We start from the raw sequence: 21,117 nt of genomic DNA on the forward strand, positions 1-21,117 counted from the left end.
CATTACCACCAAGAGAAACACACAGTTTCATGAGAAGAATTGGAAGTCACAAGCTGCTCAGCTAGAAAATGTAAAATAAAGATCTTTTTTTCCCTGTAGAAGAACACAACTCGTTATTTCACTTCCCCCTCCCGCCAAGTACCTATACAAGAAAGTGTTTTTTATTGGTTTGTTTGCTTTCCTCCTTGTCTATGGCACAGTACAATTAACCAGAGAAATGAGTGTGTGTTGTGTGTGGTGTTTCTCCTCTCCACCTCCCCCTCCCTTAGGCATCAGCTCCTGAACACAAGTTAAGAGTCGTTATGTCTGAATATTTCTAAGCTAAAGCACCTCAAGTGCCACGGAATTCCCTGTGGGAATACAAATTAGGTTTGGGCTTGCATTGAACATTACCAAGATTGAAGGGGTATTTCTGCGTGGTCCTTGTACTTCTGAATCTGCTGGGCCCAGTGGACGCATAGGGCCTGACTGCTGATTACAAGTGACATCTTCTGTCTTCTGGAAAGATGCTACCTAGATTTCATTATAGCAAAAAGACCCAATGTATATTTAGGGAGACAAATGCCAACTGTTGGTTCTGACAAACATCTTGAGTGTTTGTACTTCAGAAACTGGCAGAGGATAGTAAAAGAAAGAACGATGCTGGTGTTCACAGTGGTATTGTATTTAAATTTTCTAGTTCTGGCAGACACAGAATGTACCCAAAGGGTTTGCAGCCATCAGCTGTACTGCATTATCTTTGCTCCTTTCTCTTTGGCGTAACAAATCTTCCTGCATTTGTCATATTGAAATCACTGTTGCCTATTTTGTACTGGTTTCCAGGGTATTTTGCGTCTTCCTAGAAATAATCCAAAATTTTTCTTCACTACTTCTGCACAGAATTTGCATAGTGATTGCACTTCATTTTACAGATGTGCTGTATAAAGATTGCATGAGATATGGGAGAGTAAAATACGTCCATGTTAATCTTAACATTTGACTTTAATAAGGAATCTCATTCAAATTTAGAAAATAGGACTACTAATCAGGGTCATGTCTTCCTTCTTTTGCTCTGATACTGACTTCGATCTTGGGTATATCATTTGTCTTTACTGTTTTTGCAGCTGGTAGCTTTGCATATCTGAAAGTGATTGAAGTTTACTTCAAGATCCTATGTGACAAAGCCTTTCAGTTTCATATTTGACTTAGGTCTTCAGACCCTGGGCAAAACTCTTTAGAGGGAGAAGAAAGGACTTCAGTTCAATCCCCTCCATCCTTCTGATGCTGCTCCATATGGGAAGGGGAGACAGTAGGGCACAGCTATCTGAGCCAAAGTGGAGCTGGTGAGCAAGGGTTTTTGCTGCTCTTTATCACAGCTTGGCTGACCCCAAGTTGCCCAGTGGCATCTCTCAGAGCTGATCTTGAGCACAGACAGCCAAATCCCTGAGCAGGGAGAAGAAGCCGTGGGGCCCCTTGGTGCGCTCTGGGCCCTAGCAACATGCTCACTTTTCAAAATTCATATTGCTGGAGTTTGATATTAGGGTTTTAATACACCTGTGTCTATGTTGCAGTGCATCTCATCAGCAAAAAATGTATGGCCTGGCTTGAATATGCCACTTCTGTTACATTTGTACTTGAGCATTATAGATTACCAAAATATGCTTCTCTAGTTATAAATAGTGTTGCTTGCAGTGTCTGATAGATTAAGGGGACTCTAGGTAACCAACCTACTTCACTAAAAATTATTTCTGGTTTAGCAAAATTTAAACTGAAAGCAGAAATTATAGAGAAAGCTGGAAATGTGCTTAGTGATGGGATCATTCTCAAATATAAGCAAAGTTAATAGGACTTCTGCAAGCAGTGGGAGTTCTCTGTGTATGAGAATAACAACGATATTGATGTGTGACTGATTAATGTTAATATCAGTTACCTGTGTGCATGAGTTACCTGTGTGCATCTAGTGAAACCATTCTGGAGCATGCAAATTAAAATATGAGCATGCTGATTGTTCAACTATTCTCCTTGTTTTTAATTCCTGCAGTTCGTTATTGCTTTTATGTGAAATGATGATAGGTCTGACCCTATTTCTTAGATCCAGGAACAACTATTCTTAAAATGCATTGAATTGTTACAAAATGCAGACCTTTTCTCATATAATATCTTTATGTGAAAGAAACATAGTACAGCATAGCTCCTGGCAGCTATATGGTATTAGCTATATCTATTATATCTATCTTTTTTTTTCATATGCATGTGTATATATATTCTATAGATAAAATTTATATGTAAATTTATATATAAAATCTTTACCTTCTGCTCCAGAGTTGTTTTTGCCAACTCTTCTGCTCCAGCCCACGACGGATGGCTGCCATGAGAGGGCTCCTTCACTACCTTCTCATCTGTCTGCTTTTCCCTGTGGCTCCCTGTCCCATTGCCTCCAGAGGCAGCCCTCCTCCTGCCCCTCCCAGCTCAGAGGTCCCAGCCCAGCCTGGCTGACTTGCTCCTCCTCTTCGAGATGTCTTTCCAGCTGATTTCCTCAACTTGGCCACTGCCTACTGTAAAGCTCCCTCTGCTTTCTGCTGATGCTGCCTTTCTCCACCACTCATGCCACTCTTGCTGACTTTTCCCTAGAGCATCTCTTTAGCTCCCCACTGCTCCCCATCTCTCTTTGCTTTCTGCATGCGGCCCTCTGGGCACTTGAACAGGGCTCAGGTGCTAATTTGGAGCTCCTCACTCTGTGGCAGCAGTTGCACAGAGGCAAGTGTCAGAGAAATGGATGCTCATAAGCATCATGCAATACAACATATCCAAACACCTTTCCAGAGCTTTCCAAATCTCTGTCCAGTTATTACCTACTTCTCTTGATTTTCAACATTCAAGGCATATTTAAAGCAGCCGTAGCTTGTTTGTTTGGTCATTTTTTTTCTAATTGATACATTCCCCCCCCTTCTCCCCTGCATTTGAAGCCTATTTTATGAATTGCTGAACTGAGGGCCCTAAGTAAATAGCATAAATTAATATTTATGTGTAGTAGACTAAGGATCTTGATCTTCCTTGAAGGGGAGGGTAGAGGAGGACTTAAAACTCTAGGATCAAAGAGGAAGAAAAATCCTGCCTAGGGCTCATGTTCTTCATTAGGTGATGCAGTTCTGACAAACCATGCTGGAGAAGCTGGTCCTGTTTCATGCAAAGGCTCCCATATTTAAACTAAAAAGCATCTCTGCAGCAGATCACTGTTCAAATCTTTGCAGGAGGAAAGCTTGTGTAACCCTGGCTATCATTTAGCCCATCAGCTGAGAATGTACAGCCATATCTCCTGATGTTTTGTCCAAGGTTGTGACATGGAAGATGTCCTGAAATATTTTTTCTGTATCAGTCCTACTCAGCTTCCTTAGAATGCTGTTAATCTGGGCACTCTTTCCTGGCATTTTCCTCACACTCTCATCTTTCCTCAAATATAATTTTGTGAGAATTAAAGTTAGAGGACAAATGCATTTCTTGTAACATCGTTATGATAAACCTGCTATAGAAAAACAAGTGCTGACTTACCTTTGGAAGTAGACTCTTCCTACAAATAAATCTTCTGTGTGACACAAACAAATGGGGAATATTACAACTGCAGCCCTGGCTTCTCCAGTGTCACAGGGCAGTAACGAAATGCATCCCTTGGTACCTTTTATTTGAAGTGGGGGGTAACATAAATCCTTCATCATATCAAGGCTATTTTGAACAGAACCAGAGTGAGATAAGATCATTTAATGAACTTTGCAGCCCCCTGCCTGAGATGGCCATGAAACACAGGCCCCCTTGAGCACACATCCCTCCCACGCTGGCAGATACCTCTGAGAGCATGACTTGGCAAGTGCTGGGAATTATTCTTCAAAATGCATGCTAGCATTATCTGTTTTAATATTCCTCCTGTGAAGCTTGAAAAATTCCATGCTACTATCTTAGCTGTAGTGGAGGCTGAAATGGTGTGACAAATCACACTCGGTTTTGCATTACAGGGAGACTTAGGGAAGAATGCAGTGCTTTGGAGCTGTTAATCTAAGGATGCTTGCTTGATTATGAACTATCGCACAATCTGTTCTCTTCAGAGCAATAGTCATTGGGATTGTCTGTTTGGTTAACATCAGCTGACAAAATGTATTAAACCAGCACTAGTTTTACCATTTGGAGTTGTTATAACTCTATTACAGATGAGCACTTACATCATTACATTTCATTTTCTGAGGAAAATATTTTGTAGATTCAACTGATGACAGATGTATGCCCTGATCTCAGTTTTCATTAAATCCATCTACATTGCTAATGTACCATGTGTGACTGCTGGCTTAAGAAGTATTTATAACATTGCTGATTATTTTAACCCTCCTTGTAATTTTTCAGACCTCAAGTAGCAAAAGCAGCAGCCGTTAGATCAACGTTCTCTACAGGTCTCTTGTGCATTCTTTTTCTTTCCCTTTTCCTGCAGTCTGCTTTGCAGTAGAAAACCCCGAACAAACCTAACAACTGGAGTCATTCTTCATACAGGAAAAATTCCATCTTATTCCACTTTCATACATGAATGTTTTCAAAGTGTTAACTTTCTTTGATGTAATATCCTATGAAACCACAGAAATCAATTCTCCCCTCTGCATGCATGATGATAACAAAGGTAATGCAGTCTCTGAGCTCTTGATCCTGGATATATGCATGGTGTTTAAGCCAAACATGTCATAGGTAAAGTTGATTGCAAAATCTTATTTTTGGAAAACAAGATGAAACTCTGGCTTTGGAAATCAAAAGCAAATACTATCATCTGCTAGATGAATATGAAAATGATACAGAATTACAAGCACATGGAAGACAACTTAGGTTTCTTTTATCCTGTCATTGCCCTTAATGACATCTACACAAAGAAGACAATGCATTGGCTGGATGAATTTGTTTTAAACTAGCAGAGAAGAACAGTGTAACTGAGACAGGCTGACACCCAGGCTTGATACAGCAGTGCTGATAATAACCACAGTGCTGCAGAACAGCCTAAGTGCTTCTTTGCCATCTGACTTTGAGCTTGTAACTTCCCCTTCTTCCATCCACTTCCTTCTCCACATAAATCTAGCTTGATTTGCACTATTTTAGTGTTTTGTTTATAATACTTTAGTACAGGTAAGGCCTTTCCTCAATATTTGCAAGCATGTAAATTCAGGAGGGAACTTCAGTGTCTAGGCTCCACCAGACCAAACCATGTGTATCAGTCTGATGTGCTCTAGAGGGGCTGATGTTTCTGCACTTGTACACATCAGACACTTTCAGTATAGTGTGATCAGGGTGTGATAGACATTTTACTTTCTCAGGTCACTTGCAGCGCATGAAATACAGGCAACATGAATCATGCAGGGTGTACCTGCAATGTGGAGTTAATCTGCATATTCACAGTAGCCCCTTGAACAGGATTTCTCCATACCCAGCAACCAGAAATCCTGTACAGATGTAACACTCCGCAGGAATGTCCAGTATCTGGAAATGGGTAGAAAATTTGAAGAAATGATCAGGTGGCAGGTGACTGGGAAAACCATCATTCACCCTCAAAAGCAATAGAGTGGTCAAGGAGGCTTTTATGTAGTGAAAATTATTTAGGCTGTTTGTGCATCCCTGTCTTTGTTTACTTCATAAGCAAATCTCCTCAGAGCAGCTTACCATAAACTGCTGGTATGATGGCACTCTCCTCTAGTTTGTGAAAGTACTTATAAACACTTGCTTAGTGCCATTGGCAGGGACCTCAGAAGGATCTGTGAAATGAGTAACAAAGTGCAAACCTTTGGAGGGGCTGAGGTGTTACTTATTGGTAGCGATCAAATCCTGCCTGTTGTGACTGTGCTGCTGCTGCTGGGAATAAAAGTAGTGATCATCTCTCACCCTTTCAAGCAGTCCTACTAAGTTTTGGCAGTATAAGCCTCTCTTTTTTCAGCTTGGCCCCTTCATGAATGTGTTCTTAAGACTTAGCACTAAAGAACAGGAGGCTAAAGGAGATCACGTTATGCAAAATTTGGAAGAACTCGCTAATTAAGCATCTTGTGCTCTTTCCTCTTTGATGCTGGAAGAAACGAATTCCAGAGAGGAAAGATATTTAAAACATATACTGTACTATGGTGCTGGGTGGCTTCTTTTTTTCCCCCCTTAATTCACCATATAATATTAATATCTTCCTTCTCATTCTCAACTGATGCAATGACAGAAAGTTGTGAGGAGGGATTTCAGTCAATACTGAGCCTTGTTCTCCTGTTTCAAGGAGCAGCACAGGCCACAGCACTGCATCTGAAGGAAACAAGCCCACTTAGAATTTTCTAGTCCTGGCTGCTGGGTGCAGGGCTGAATCTTGGATCAAAGTATATGGGAAAAAATCGTCATGCTGCTGAACAGGTCAATTAATTTCAATCAGATTTTCAAAACCATTGTTCCCCTCTTGGGCAGAGCTCTGAAGTGGGCAGGAAGGAAGCATGGGACTTGCTTAAATAACAGGAAAATGAGGATTAGGTAGAACCTGGCACTCCATCTTGCACACAAGAATACTTTTTACCTACATTGAATATTTTTTTTTCTGGGATGGTGCATATATCACATCATCCATGCCTATGGCACAACTGTTTTCTTTATAATACCTCTTACAGGACAATCTCAAGGTCAGTAAAGCAGCAGATTGGAGAGCTGACATGTTTTATTAGCTGCATAGAACTTCTTATTGACTTCTTACCTGACATCTGAAACACTTATGGAGGTCATTTAGTGCATATTGATATGATATTACCTTTGTGACACAGACCAGAAAAATTGGATATGTAAGATCTGCTGATACCTCTCAGTGATTCTCTTGTTAGTTGCCTGCCAGCAGCTTTCTCATAATTAATTTTATCTTTTCCATGAATGTAAAGTTTTCAAGCAGTACCAGGCTAAAATTTACCTGCTGGAGCTGCTGGATGCACAGATGCTTTTGCATGGAAGTGTAGTTAGCCTGCTTTCTTGCACTACAGGAGAGAAGGCTGCTGCAAAAGAGCGAAAGAGCTGCTGGTGTCATGGGCTCTCTCTCAGCATCTCCAGGTGTTTGAAACTACCTTAAAGTCCACGTCAAATGAAATTCTCTAGGAATCTGTCCAGAAAGGCTTCTATGATGAGTTGAATTTGTCTGCAAATTCGACCTGGATTTCTTCCATCTTACTGTGATACCAGAATTGGGAACTCAACTTCTCTAGACACCCTCAGGCACCAATTTAATGAGTGTAGTAAGGAGGTTTTTGATTCTCTGTTAAAATCAGCCAAAGCAGAGCATGCTTCTGTACCCACAATGTTTGAACTAAGACTGTGTCTTTTCTATCCCTACATAGTACATGGAGAGAAAGCATTATCAAAGTGGACAATGCAGTCTTTATTTATCTTGACAGATATATGGAGTACAATACAATGTCATATAGCCATACTTCAGGTAGGGGTGATCTGAGGCTGTGAAAGGTTTCATACTTGCTGCTAGAAAATTCCTGTTTTCAGAAGGTTCATAGGAACTCTGATATGAATTGCCATGGCATGATCTCAAATATATTGATGATAGGGAAGTGGAAAGATGATAGGGTAGTGTATCAGTTCCAGGACTTTTCATCATCTTTTAATATTTACCAGATCTTAAGTGTCCAGTCCTTCTGTGTTAGCTTTAAAAAACTGGTCCAGATTTTGTGCAAGGCTGACCTGAGATTACAGGAACATGAATATGAGATCTAAGGGATCCCTTTCTGTCTCGTGTATGCTTCCTGGAAAGAAATCTGATTTTTAACTCTTGTAGTCAATCCGGTAATGAAAAGTAATGTCGGTTGTGAAAGGTTGTCACCAGTGTGTTTCGTGTAAACACAGAAATCTAAATTGACTATTAGGTCTTAGAAGCCGTCATTAAAAAGCCTCTGGCTAGAACAATCCTCAGTGAGCAAAGATTGCTGGTGAGATTACAGAGGTACCAGGTACTTGTTAAGTAAAATTTAAGTCATGGCAGATTAAGATCACGTATTTACAAGAGTTAGGAGGAGGCTGGGCCATCACACAGTAGCAGACATAGGCATCCTGAGCACTGCCAATGCTCTGCTTATTTAGCTGCAAGAGCTGACATGTGAATTGTTTGGAGATGCAGATCTGTAAGCTGTGAAACAGACAATACTTGAAAGAGGGATGAAAGCAAACTGAAATGGTTTTATGTTCCTTTTCCTTTACATCAATGCACATATTTAACACGGGTTCGTATAGGTGAACACTTTCAAGTGTGAGTGCTTTTGCCAATCAGACCACTAAGTCCATTTCCTAAATATGGATTTAAATGCATAAAGTTAGATGCCAAAAGCTGGAACTTTTGTCTGTATTTCTTGAGAGAGGACCACAGTGATTTCAAGCAGAAAGAAAAAAAGAAAAAGATATCTTGAATTGGCCCAGAGCACTTTTCTACAAAGAAGCATAATAAATTCTTGCCTGGCTTGCTATGCACACATAGATTGCTGATGAAATTTTAAATGTTTAATCTGTCAAACATATCAATCAAACTCACCTAAGGAGCCATTATATCCTTAGCAAATACCAGAAAGATGTTTACAAAATGCATTATGTGACCCCTTTTACTTGAAGGTAAAAGCTCTTTCGTATAAGTTTGACCTATGTTCAAGTTGCTTTGGAGTCGAATCATCCAGAAAATAATCTTAGCCGAGCAGGCATTTAAAAACTATCTTTGCAGGAAATTGAATCCAAGACTAAATATTCTTGGAAAATACTTTACAATTACACCAGTGTGTCAGGGTACTCTCAGAGTACAGCCGTGGGCACTCTTGAGTGCAGCTCCCTGGAGCACTATCTCATCTCCCTTCCTGGTTGACCTATACACGAGGGTTAGTGGAGAGACAAGAGCAGCTATCGGTATGTGCTCCTCAACTGGCCAGTATCTATTTTCCTCTCAAAATGCTCCTCTGTGGCTGAGCACCTTGCTATCGGTGTAGTGGAGATTAAGTCTTGATGGATGAAGCACACAGTCCAGATAAAGGCGAAAGCAGCCGGGAGATGGGCCAAGAACACATTTGACAGAAGATATCAGTCTGCCTTTTATTATGCAAGTTACTGAACCGGGGGTATGGATGGATCCCATCTGACAACAGAGGATAAAAGAGAAGCAAGGGTTTGCAGAAGAAGTAGTAACTTTATTAAGTCAACCAGTAGAATTGGAAACTTTCAGTTACAGAAAGCATATTTGTATCTGAATCAGGAAAAAGGTGGTGAGAGCCAAGTTTCATTTTTTCTTCCACTTACGTTTTAAGATTGTTTGTCTTAAAGGAAAGGATATTCTATCTAGGTGTCATATCATTGTCACTTCTGATTAGGACAGCACAGTACCCACTGGGCTCCACCATTCAGTAATGATCATGTTTCCTGCTCTGCTTCATGTTCAGATCAACTTACTGTTTCTCTCTCTCTTTCTTCCTTTCTTCCTTTTTTTTTTTTTTTAATAATCCTCGCTAGATGATTCTTGAATGCTAACTGCTCAACGTTTCTGGCCTTTATGCTATACATGTGAATACAAAACTACTGTATTACTCTGTTCTGGAAAGCTGTTTATTGTAAAATGACAAGATAACTTGATTCCAGTGGTCTATATTATGTATTAGATGCCTTTTGGTTTTGAATAAAATTAATATTATAAATTTTGACCTATGAGAAGATCTCTTGACTTTCCTGTCTGACAAATGCCCATAGTCAAGTGCATTGGATGAGTGTGGAAGTTCCTAGTTAAAGTGCATTAATCTAAGTGCTTTGGACTAATAGGGCTTAGCTCCGGAAATGGAGAAATATTTGTGAGAAGTTCTTAACTGGGTTGTACTCCCATTACATTGGCGTGAGCCCCTGCTGTTTTTCAGGCTATGCCACAAATCATGTAGATATTCCTGGGGCCTTGGGCTGGGCGGCCAGAACATGTTTTGAGTCATGAGTGCTTAACACCCCTAAAAGCAAAAGGCCACATGGGCGATGGAGACCATGGATGCAGAGGACGCAAGAACTTCTTATGTGCCACTGTTACGGTAACCATGTAAAGCAATGGCTCTATAAAAGAAATGGCCCTGAAATAGCAACCTCCTTCAGTATAATGTAAGCCCCATGAAATTGGTACTAATGGCTCCTCTGATCCCAGCAAGAAGGCTGCCAGTGCTGAGAATGCAGTTCAAATCTCTTAACTCCCCTATTTAACTTCATGTTCACGATGTTGTGTGGGCAGTAGAGAGACACATATGATCCTCATCACAGAAATAGATCTTGTTGATGTTTATCCTTTGCATACATTTTTCAGTGACCCTGGTATTGTTTCTAAATTTATATTTTTGAAGACTTTTAGGGGAATTGACCTCTTATTTTCAATGGAGACTGAGCCGTACTGGAGAACCGGAATGGAGGTACCTTTCTTTTGCACTTAGCCCCTGTTGTGTCCTTGGAAGGTGACTTTTTATACAACCGTTTCCTGCTTTCCTGTCATAGTAGCTGGTGCAGAAAGTGTCTATTGATAGCTCTGAGAGACTGTGTCCTGGAGCTGATCCTATAGCCAGTTGCACCAGGCTATTGCATGGACCAAGGCAAAGCTTGTATGGGTGTGTGTAAAATGTGCAAATGTAGCATGTGTTAATGATTCCTACTAGAAATCACAGATGGCTTAGATTCTGTGGTCCCAATTCTCTTCCCATGATATATTTCCAAGTGTTTTGTGCCTATCCCAGTATTACTGAACCTCACTAAGGAACAGGAGGAGCTGCTCTGGGAGTTAGTTCATCAGATACTGGAGGACAGCTAGCCTCTCCTTTCCAGACCCATGTCCTGGAACAGTGTTTCAGGCTTGTGCTTACTGTTGAGTAAGTTATTCTGGAGAAGATTTCCTTCCCCTTCTCCTCCCCCCCCTTCCCCTCCCCCTTCCCTTTTCCCCTCCTCCTTCTCCTTTTCTCCTTTTCCCTTTCCCCTTTCCCCTTTCCTTTTTCCCTTTCCCTTTCCCCTTTTCCCTTTCCCCTTTCCCCTTTCCTTTTCTCATTTTCCTTTCCCCTTTCCCTTTTCCCCTTTCCCCTTTCTCCCTTTCCTTTTCCCCTTTTCCTTTCCCCTTTCCCTTTCCCCTTTCCCCTTTCCCCTTTCCCCTCTTCCCTTTCTCCTTTTCCCTTTCCCCTTTCCCCTTTTCCCCTTTTCCCTTTCCCCTTTCCCCTATCCTTTTCCCCTTTCCCCTTTCCCCTTTTCCCCTTTTCCCTTTGTCCCTTTTCCTTTCCCCTTTCCCCTTTCCCTTTTCCCCTTTCCCTTTCCCTTTCCCTTTCCCCTTTCCTTTTCTCCTTTTCCTTTCCCCTTTCCCTTTTCCCCTTTCCCCTTTCTCCCTTTCCTTTCCCCCTTTTCCTTTCCCCTTTCCCCTTTCTCCCTTTCCTTTCCCCCTTTTCCTTTCCTCTTTCCCTTTTCCCCTTTCCCCTTTCTCCCTTTCCTTTTCCCCTTTTCCTTTTCCCTTTCCCTTTCCCCTTTCCCCTTTCCCCTCTTCCCTTTCTCCCTTTCCCTTTCCCCTTTCCCCTTTTCCCCTTTTCCCTTTCCCCTTTCCCCTATCCTTTTCCCCTTTTCCCTTTCCCCTTTCCCCTATCCTTTTCCCCTTTCCCTTTCCCCTTTTCCCCTTTTCCCTTTGTCCCTTTTCCTTTCCCCTTTCCCTTTCCCTTTCCCTTTCCCTTTTCCTTCCCCCTTCCCCCTTTCCCCCGTTCCCCTTTTCCCCCTTTTCCCTTTTCCCCTTTTTCCCCTTTCCCCTTTCCCTTTCCTTTTCCTTTTCCTTTTCCTTTTTCTTTTCTCTTTCCATCAGATAACTTCAAAGATGATTTAGAAAAATCAGTAGTCATATATTCTGGGCTGCTGTTCCTGCCTGAGTACCATATTGAATGGGACGAAGGAACTGTGCAGTAAGCAGATTTAGACAACCAAATGAACCAAACCAAAATGAAATCCTATCCCCTGTATGTACAAGTATTTATAGCAATAATCAGCCATAACTGAAAAATTCCTTCCTATTATGTTACATTTCCTCTGGTCATACTGAGAATGGAGAGTGGCATTTACAAGGCTGTGAAATGTGTTATTGCTCCTGCATCTCTTCTTTCCCACATTGTTCCTTAGCCTCATCCTTGGAGTTTAAAAAGAAAAGTCACTCAATTTTCATGTTTGATAATCTGGCTACCAGAGATAACCTTATCTTCAGGCTGTTTCTGAAACTTGGCCCCCCTTGGCTCTTGCTAGTTTCTTTGTAGATAGTTTAGAAATAGGAACCTTGGAGTTTAAGTTGCACAAGATTGTGGGCTCTGTGGGAAGCCGCCCTCCACAGCGCTCTGAAAACCTGCCTGCTCTGTGTGCCAGCTAGAAGTGGGTTGGGGAGGAAACATTTTGACAAGGTGAAAGTGAAGCTGAGCTGACTGCACTGTTTGGAAATGAACAACATGGTAACACCAAGCATATGTAGGCTGGAAGATAGCTTCTGGTAATCTCGTGATTATGACAGGAAAGCATAGATAGCAAGACAGTATTGGATTAGTACAGAGGGCTATCTCAGCAGAAAAGATACAAAACTGAGGTTTTCTCTGCCTTCGTGTTTAGGAGTGGCACAGGTTTAGTGTGCGCCTTACTGTACCCATAAGTTTTTTTAACAAAGTTGGAGAACAGTCAGCCAATATAGCTTGTCCTTGAGTCAGTAAGAGAGATCAATTCGGTGCCCAGAGCTCCACACACTTTTTCCTGACCTCAGTGTCTCTGTAATTAGGGGGATGCTGGAATGACCAAAGAATCAGTCTTTTAACTCTTTGCTCCTGCAAATGCTGTCAGAGGCACAGCTGTTTACCTGTAGCTTTTCCTAAGGTTAGAACAACCCTTTAGTTTGCCGAGCAGCACTTCTCATCAGTATTCAGGAGTAGAATAATAGAGCAAAAGAGACCAGACAGCATACACCATAGAACCTATTTCAATATATTTTGAATTATTAAAGAAATATTTTTATTGTAGCTAAGATAATCGCATACACTGAATATCAAGGTCAGTGCATGAGAGTGTTGAGGAAAAACAGTAAATGCAGCAGACAACTAATTTATCTCTTGAGAGTGTTATTTCATGCACTAACACATTTTCCTCTTTAGCATCAATCTATAAATCTGAGTTCTGTGAAGTGCTTTAATTAACCTACCTTCATGTACTTATTTATGGTGGCCCTAAATGATATCATGATCAAAATACAATAGTCTATTTTCTAGATCCACTCTACAAAATGTTACAAGATCTGAATATTTATATCAAATAGTCATTTTTAAAAACAAATATTTTCAAGCCTATTTTGTATGTGTATCTTGGCACACTGTCAAACTTCAGTTGTCAGTAGCCAGGCAAAGCATATACTCTTGAAAAGTAACAAGCCTCTGTTACTTCTTTTCATCTGGCTATCTGATAAAACTCCTTTAAAATTAGTATTCAGTGCCTCAGAACCCATGCACACAGGGCTGCTATAATTTGTCTTTCTGACACACTTAACCCAGCGAGTGGGTTCCTCAGTCTCTTTGACAGAACTGTAAGATTAAGGCAATTATTTCACTCTACGTAAGTCTTTGCACAATAATACAGGAATCTCTCCTCCTCCCTGTAGTAGGTCAGATCAGGCTTACTCGTTCTCTGCAAGTTTGACTTTAATACATGAGTAGAATGATGATATGAAAACTACTAAGAAAAATACTGTACTAATGTCCATAGCTTGAGTTCTATGATAATCTTTATCTAACTGTATGCTCTTTTAATCGGCCAAAGATTTTCTTTCTGTTAATTGCCTAAAAAAACCTGTCTTTCATTGATGCTACAGTAAACATCAGAATAGTACTTGCTAAGTGATCATGATATGCCCAGCCTTGATAAATACAGGGAACTATGTGGTTTGTAGCCAAAGAAATACATAATAATGGCTTCCTCTTTTGGAAATTATATTAGTAAAAATCCATGCCTTGTATTAACAGGCTTGCTACTGTCTGCTTTGGGTATGTTAGGCTTTCTCAGGAGTGTAAGGCTCAGGAAGTCATTCATTAACACTATATTCAGTCTCACACTTATATCTGACTGCAAAGTTGCTAACTTCTAATGATGCCATCTTCTGGTGAGCAGTGCCTGTGCTGGTGCTATGGTCTCGAAACGGTACTTAGAAGATGGAAAATAAACATCAAACTACCAGGGTTGATGAATATGTGACTGAAGTAGGAGTATACATGCACTAGGAGTTTTGCCTTAGAGGTTGGAGCCAGACTCTGTGGTGACAGATGTTTTATTAGCTGTCAGAAGAAAAAATCCATTAGGTTTCGTCAGTTCCTCAGGGCAGCTCACTCTTCCTACTCATTTGTGCAGTGCCTAGCACAGCAAAATTTCAATCTTGGTCAAGGCTTGTAGGCACTCTCCTGATACAGCCATGTTTTAACACAATGATGTTGCTTGCAATTCGTGTTCATGGCTTTTAACATTATTGTTTGCAATGAATCAGTGGGCAGAATGGTTATAGTGTCTCATCTTCTTCGCTTCATTTCTTTGGACTTTCTCTTCACTTGTAGCACCTTCAGCTATTGCTGCATCAAAGCCTGCTCCAGGGTTGTCTTTATCCACACACACACACACACACGTGCATGCACACAAATATAGGAAGTACACTTGCTTGTTGGCTTGATATATAGATATATGTTTTTCTTTCTCTAAGCAGCCACTGCAATTTTGGGATGAATCTGAATTTTTAACACTGAGTGATGAAAGCCATCGTAGTCTACTGGTGAAAGGATCACTACGACACTGGCTGTTTCCCAGGCGCTTCTGTGCAAAATGGTGAAAGAGACACTGTTTAGACACTCATGGAACCAAGCACATTTCTGTGTGATGCAACAGGGATGTTGATGTCTTCTCTCAGAAATATGACCTATATTCTTTCGAACTGTTATTAGCATTAGTGGAGGGATTCTATAGTCAGTTTTGGTCTAACTGTGGGCTCTCTCTCACCTTTGCTGCATATTTCTGCCACACACCTATGTCAGTGAGGATGGACTGGCTGAAAACTAGACCAACAAAACTAAAAAATAAAATTTTCAGCTGGATCAGTGAGCAGAGCTGACTGACTCCATAGCAGTGCAGAGGGCGTGGTAAACACATGCAGCTGAAGCAGGAGGTTGAAGGAGGAGCTGTCCCCTTTATCTGTCTGCTTTTAATACTATCTTAAACTGCTTGAGAAAGATGCAGCATGAGGCCTCTCCATTGTACTTCGAATTTGCACCTGCAAATGTGATTTTCCATGGGAGCAGTTGGACTGTAGGTGAGTCTGTGAGTATTTCAGGCCCGCTTACTGTTAACTTTTGTGGTTGCTCTTGGTTAGCATTGCTCAAGACAGGCATATCACTAAGAGGATGTGCTCAGCTGAAACGAGGAACTGGCATAGGAAGACAGAACAGGCTTTTACAGCATATTATTGCTCTGCTGAAGATATGCCACTGCATGGTGTTTCAGTGCAAGTCTTTTTCCACTTAGTTGTTATTCATATCTCCACACACAGAGAACTAGGGTATTGCCTCTGTGAATAATAGTGGAAGACAGAGACAGAGGAGGGAGCACGTTACTATCTGTTTCTCTCATTTTCTCCTAACATTGTCCTTCATCTACTGAAGACTGATGTTAAAAGCACTAGGACACTAACTGCATTTTTAAATCTGGACAAATTGTCTTGAAGTACACAAAGGAAATCCTAACTGAAAAACAAAATTAAGTGTCAGTAAACATTGTTCTTAGCTTTGAAGCTAGGTTATAAAAGCCACGTGTTCCTAAAAATGAATTGGGTTCTGATTTCCTGGCTGCTCTGCTGGTGTTGGTCTGCTAAATTCATAACAAATTAATCAAATTTATGCTGCATATCAGTTACTCTTATAGTATTGGTGCAAATATTGTAGACCAAAAAAAAAAAAAAAAAAAAAAAAAAAAAAAAAGGGTTTTGTATGAAACTGCACAGTTTTCCAGGATCTTTAGTTTTTGGTGGTGTGAAGTGCTATAGGTAGATATGTAGATGGAAGGAGATGTCCATCCTGAAAGAACATTAAATAGAGTAGCTTTATTTTAAGTCCTTCTGCTCTCAGTCTTCAATGAATTAGAAAAATATTGTCGTATGGTTTAGACCTAGAACCCTTTACCTCCACAGAAATTTTGGGTGAAAAAGAGGAATAATATTTACCCAAATTTGCAGGTAGGTTTATCCTAACATGCACTGCTTAGATTACTCAAGATTCCTACTTCCCTAAATCCTTGCTCTTGGTGTCCTGGGTTGCTTCTGTTTGAAGTGAAGACCGAGAGCCCTCTTCATTACCTAGAGGTTTATCTGTACACATTCCTTGCCTTGTAATGTCCACCTAGAATCAGTCTCTGTGCTCTCCTAAAAAAAACGAAAGCAAAAAACTCTCTCATAAGCAAGAGAGATCTAGAGGTAGTTGCCTCTAAACAGAAGGTTAAAGTGGATTTTAGTATAATTGTGTGTGTGCATGATGAGGGAGGGTCTGTCTCTCAGTTTTTGTGGAGTTGTGTTAGTACGTGCTGCTGAGCTGTTGGTGTCCTCTCTGCTGCGCCAGATCTTGCCTCTTCATGTACTGTGGCCACAGGCTGGGATGACCAGTGACTCCTGTCCCATGAGGAGCCCAAGCAACAGAGCTGCTTGTGCTGCATCTCACAGATTTGAGGGTAAGGAGACATAATGTTGTGGCTGAATGAATGAGGTTGATGTGCAAAGCATGAGAGTTATTCTGCTTGAAGAAGTTCTTGCAAAGTTTGCATTCATTTCCAGCATTGAACCACTTCTTTACCTGTAATTAAATTATTCACGACATTCTTTTCCATATATTTCTGAAGAAGGCAATCTTGGTGTTCATGTAGTCAGAAAGGACAACTTTTCCAGTCAAACTTCATAGAATTTGACAAGATAGTTACTGTTTGTGCGGGACTGCAGTACTGTTGTGCTGACACTGGCCTCCGCGGGAAATTTCCTCCTAAGTAAACCAACACTTTTGAAATGCTTTATGATTCCGAAAAGTCTTATCCAACTTTCCTTTGAGTAGGATTCTTCATGTAATGTAGAAGTTGTTTTTTGTGGCTGTGCTTACCCCAAAAATTAAAAGGTGTCTTTCTATTGATAACAATATAGCAAAAATCAAGGTCACATCGAACTACTGCAGAGAGCTTCATAGGTGAATTGCAAATTCCCAGACCAGGGATTGCTTTTGATCTGAGTGACTTAACAGCAGTCTGCATTTTAGCAGGACAACTTCCCCTTTTTAATAGTGGGAAACTGTGGCTACAGCTGTGGCATGCAACTTCAGGCTAAATTTGTCACCTCAGCTGTTTTTGTGGTCCAAGACAAGCAGCAAGTCCCTCGGAACTAGTTGATTCCAACTCTCTTAGACATATAAAACAAATCATATTCTGGAGGTGCCTATATTTTATGTGCCTATTAGCTTAGATTTAGATAACTAATTTTCAGGTAACTAACATCATAAAATGGGAAGAATTTTATCCTAACCGCCCTGAGGCAGAGATGAGCATTGCATTGAAGAGCAGAGGAAAAACATGTGCTGCTGGTAACAAATGTGGAGTGTTATATACCAAGTCTAGAAAAGAAGTTATTTTTCAGTGCTGTTGTGCTATCTGATGACAGAAAATCTCGGATGGATAGGTTATAACTGTGATCTAGGGCACAGTCCTCTGAAGCCCAATCTTGTGACCCAGACCTCAGTTTTACAAGTTCATGGTGAGCTGTAGCTACCCTATCACCCTTAGTCTGTAAACAAGAGACCATGTAGGCCACTAAGACATGCACAAAAAGGAAGTGGAACAAAGAGAAACACATAAAAAAGACTGCAGAGGTGATACTTGCTGGTAAGAATTTAAAGCAAAGACTTAAATCCTCAAAGATTCTAAAAGTGGCACCAAAATGAAAAGATATAAAACCCTGAGAAAACAGGAGAGATGGAAACTGGTAACACAGAGAGTCTGAGGATCAGTACTTTCAAGGTGCTCTGAAAGCCAACACTTTCCCACACAATTGCTGACTATGTGGCCAACATCAGAGCTGCTTCTGCTGAATAAACCATGTGGAGCAATGTATTCACCTAGTAGCAGGCTTACCACAGCCATTGCTGTATGTATTAGGCAATAAATAAGGTGACTTGTGCCCTCAGAAGTTGTGTGACTGATTCTGCTCCCTAAGTAGAGGTGAAAAAATATACCCCACCAAAAAGTGTTGTATCCTGACTGGCAAAAAAAAAAAAAAAAAAAAAAAAAAAGAGTCTTCTGCTGAGTCCATGAGGCTGGATGATAGGAGGTTCAGCCAGGATGCGGGAGCTTCTTTTACTAGTGGATCTATAATGGATCAATAATGCTGATGCCTTTTGAGCTGTTTGCTTTTGAACTTTTATGAATGTTCCTGTACTAGTGGTATGTTCCCAGCTTTTCAATCAGATGTTATACGCATGATATTTGAATTGAAGCTTCAAAGATTCATTTATAAATTTAGCTTTGTAAAGGCATCTTATTTTATTCTGATGGCATTTGGTGGCTTCATGCTTTTAACAACAGCCAAGTGCAAAGTCAGCCTAGAAGTTTCTGTCACCAGCATCCTCAAATCATTACTTTAGAAATCAGCCAAATATGGAGGGAATTAGAGGTTTTAATGTCCTTTCTGTCCTTTCAGATGTGCTTTCCAATACCAAGAAATATTCACGAAGCTTGAATAATTCTGCAGAGGATATGTATACAAGCTGTTGTCACTGTCATGAGCCCCCCATACTCTAACACAACCGTGCTGAGAAAGGTGAGAAGGCTGAAGAATCACTGATTGTGGGGTGACTTGATAGGCTGCCACATGCTGTATACCTATGACATGAAGTTCAGAACTGCGTGGTACTGGCAGTTCACTGACTTTTCTGATGAATGGAAGACAAAATATAAAGTTGCTGTATATTTGCTTAGGCATATGAAAATCGTAAGTATAATGGTCCAAACACCACACCCTGCTAACACACTAATCTCAGACTCAGTGAAAGACAAATAACGAAATGTGTAAAGGTAGATGCTAGTCTTAAGTATCCCCAAATAACCTCAAAACCATGCAAAATCAGGAGTAAAATCACCTTGAGAGACAACTGCCAGATTCTTAAAGAGCTGAGTGAGTGAAGCTTTCTTAGCACTGAGTGCCTGCAGAAGTAAGTTGATCTTATGGGCTCATATTAGAAAGTCTTGATGCATTATTCAGGTTGTGACGGAATTTATTCAAAGCAAATTGCTGCCTTCCAGTGGCAGCACAAGGAGCATTGGTGGACAGCAATGCCCTCCCCCCAACCCTGCAGATCTGTGCCTTGCTGCAGCATTAAAACGCTCTGGGCATCCACTGCAGCTAGTGCTGGGGTGGTGGAGACACAGCCCCTGCCTCAGCACTGCCGTGCTTTCGGGTCTTTATCAGTGTGGCGGCCGCCTGCTCGCGGCGGTGAAGCTGCTGGGGCCGGTGCTGGGCTGCACCGTTTGTTTGAGTTTCAGAGTCAGCAGTGAGCAGTAGAAGGTCTAATGGCTCTGCGACCCGGGAAGCGTTTGACAAATATTTCTCTTTGACGGTCTTCCCCCTACCCAAACATGGCCGCATACAGAGACGGCACATGCACCGACTTGTGGCAACAGATACATGGTTTGCCGGGACGTGCCATGTTTGATGGAGTGGTCCATAAAAAGAGTTAGCACGAGGCTGGAGAGTAAGCATCGCTGTTTGCTATAAACAAACCTTAATAAAGTGCTTGTAATTGCAGTGTGAGAAGGTTGGCCAGGCCTACATGGTAGCAGGGGAAGAAAATAATGTGTTCTTTTATCTGTTCTTTCGAACAGCTGGAGACAGATAAAAGCGGAGACAGTTTTAACCTAAGCAAAGATTGTGACTGTGTGTTTTCCTTTGTGTCTCAGTGCTTTCTGTTTTCATCCTTCCTGTTTATATTTTTATTTGTGAACAAAACTATATATGGAACAGCTTTCAAATAGTCTTTTTTCCTCAACTGGAGATCTCTGTTTTACTTCAAACTCAGCTCCCATGGCTGCCTTTGCTGCTGAAGTATGCAAGAGTAACAGTGTTTTTCACTCTGCTCAGTTCTGCTGATGGCAACTTCCAGAGCCCTGACACAAAGAGCAGGTAAACATTTTCCAGAACTAATAATCACAGAGGCTGTGCTTTCCCATAATATGGTAGATGTAAAGCAGTCCCAAAGCAACCATTTCCAGGTTTTCCAGTAACCTAGAATGCAATGCCATGAGATAGAGAGAAAATTAAAAAAAAAAAAAAAAAAAAAAAAAAAAAAAAAGGGAGAGAAAGAAAGAAAGAAAGAAAAAAAAAGCATCTCTGTCACTTCTTCCATGTACTTGGGATAAATTTTTGAAATTTTAGCATTTAGAGTGAATAGTGGTTTACACTGACATTAATTAGAATCACTTACCCCACTAAGTTCTCCATGCAATACTTTGAAAATATACCTTGCTGCTTCTAATTAGATATCTTGGACTGATATTTTTGTGCGGCAGGAAAATAGGGCTTTGCTAGACTTTTCAATTGCTCTAATCCTTCAAATTATACTGACCCATTAATGTATAGCTCCATCAGGGCGAGTCTGCAGGCATGTAGGCTCATCTGCATAAGGAATTACTCTCGAACAGCTTTTCCTGATTAACTCTGCTATGGATGTTATTGCTTAGAAATAGCTCTTCTGTTGTAAACCCTGTTAGATCACTCTTCTCCTTTTGCTAATTGCTATCTTTAATGGCTCTGTATGTTTTCTGTAGGGATAAAAAATAATATGTACTATTTCAGATATACTTTTGCTATCCTGTGTACTTTCTACATATCCTGCTGCTTTTTCTCAAAAAGAAAAATGATATTTGAAACATGTTACAAGTGACATTGCCTATAGACTTTTCAGGTACACTTTATGGCAAGCCAAGATGCTTTCATAATGATATCTCGTGTTCTCAACATCTGATAATTAAAGGCATTTCTATTTTCCTCCAAGCTGTTCTCACTGG

The sequence above is a fragment of the Rhea pennata genome, chromosome Z, assembly GCF_028389875.1.
Source record: "Rhea pennata isolate bPtePen1 chromosome Z, bPtePen1.pri, whole genome shotgun sequence".
Taxonomy (NCBI): Eukaryota; Metazoa; Chordata; class Aves; order Rheiformes; family Rheidae; genus Rhea; species Rhea pennata.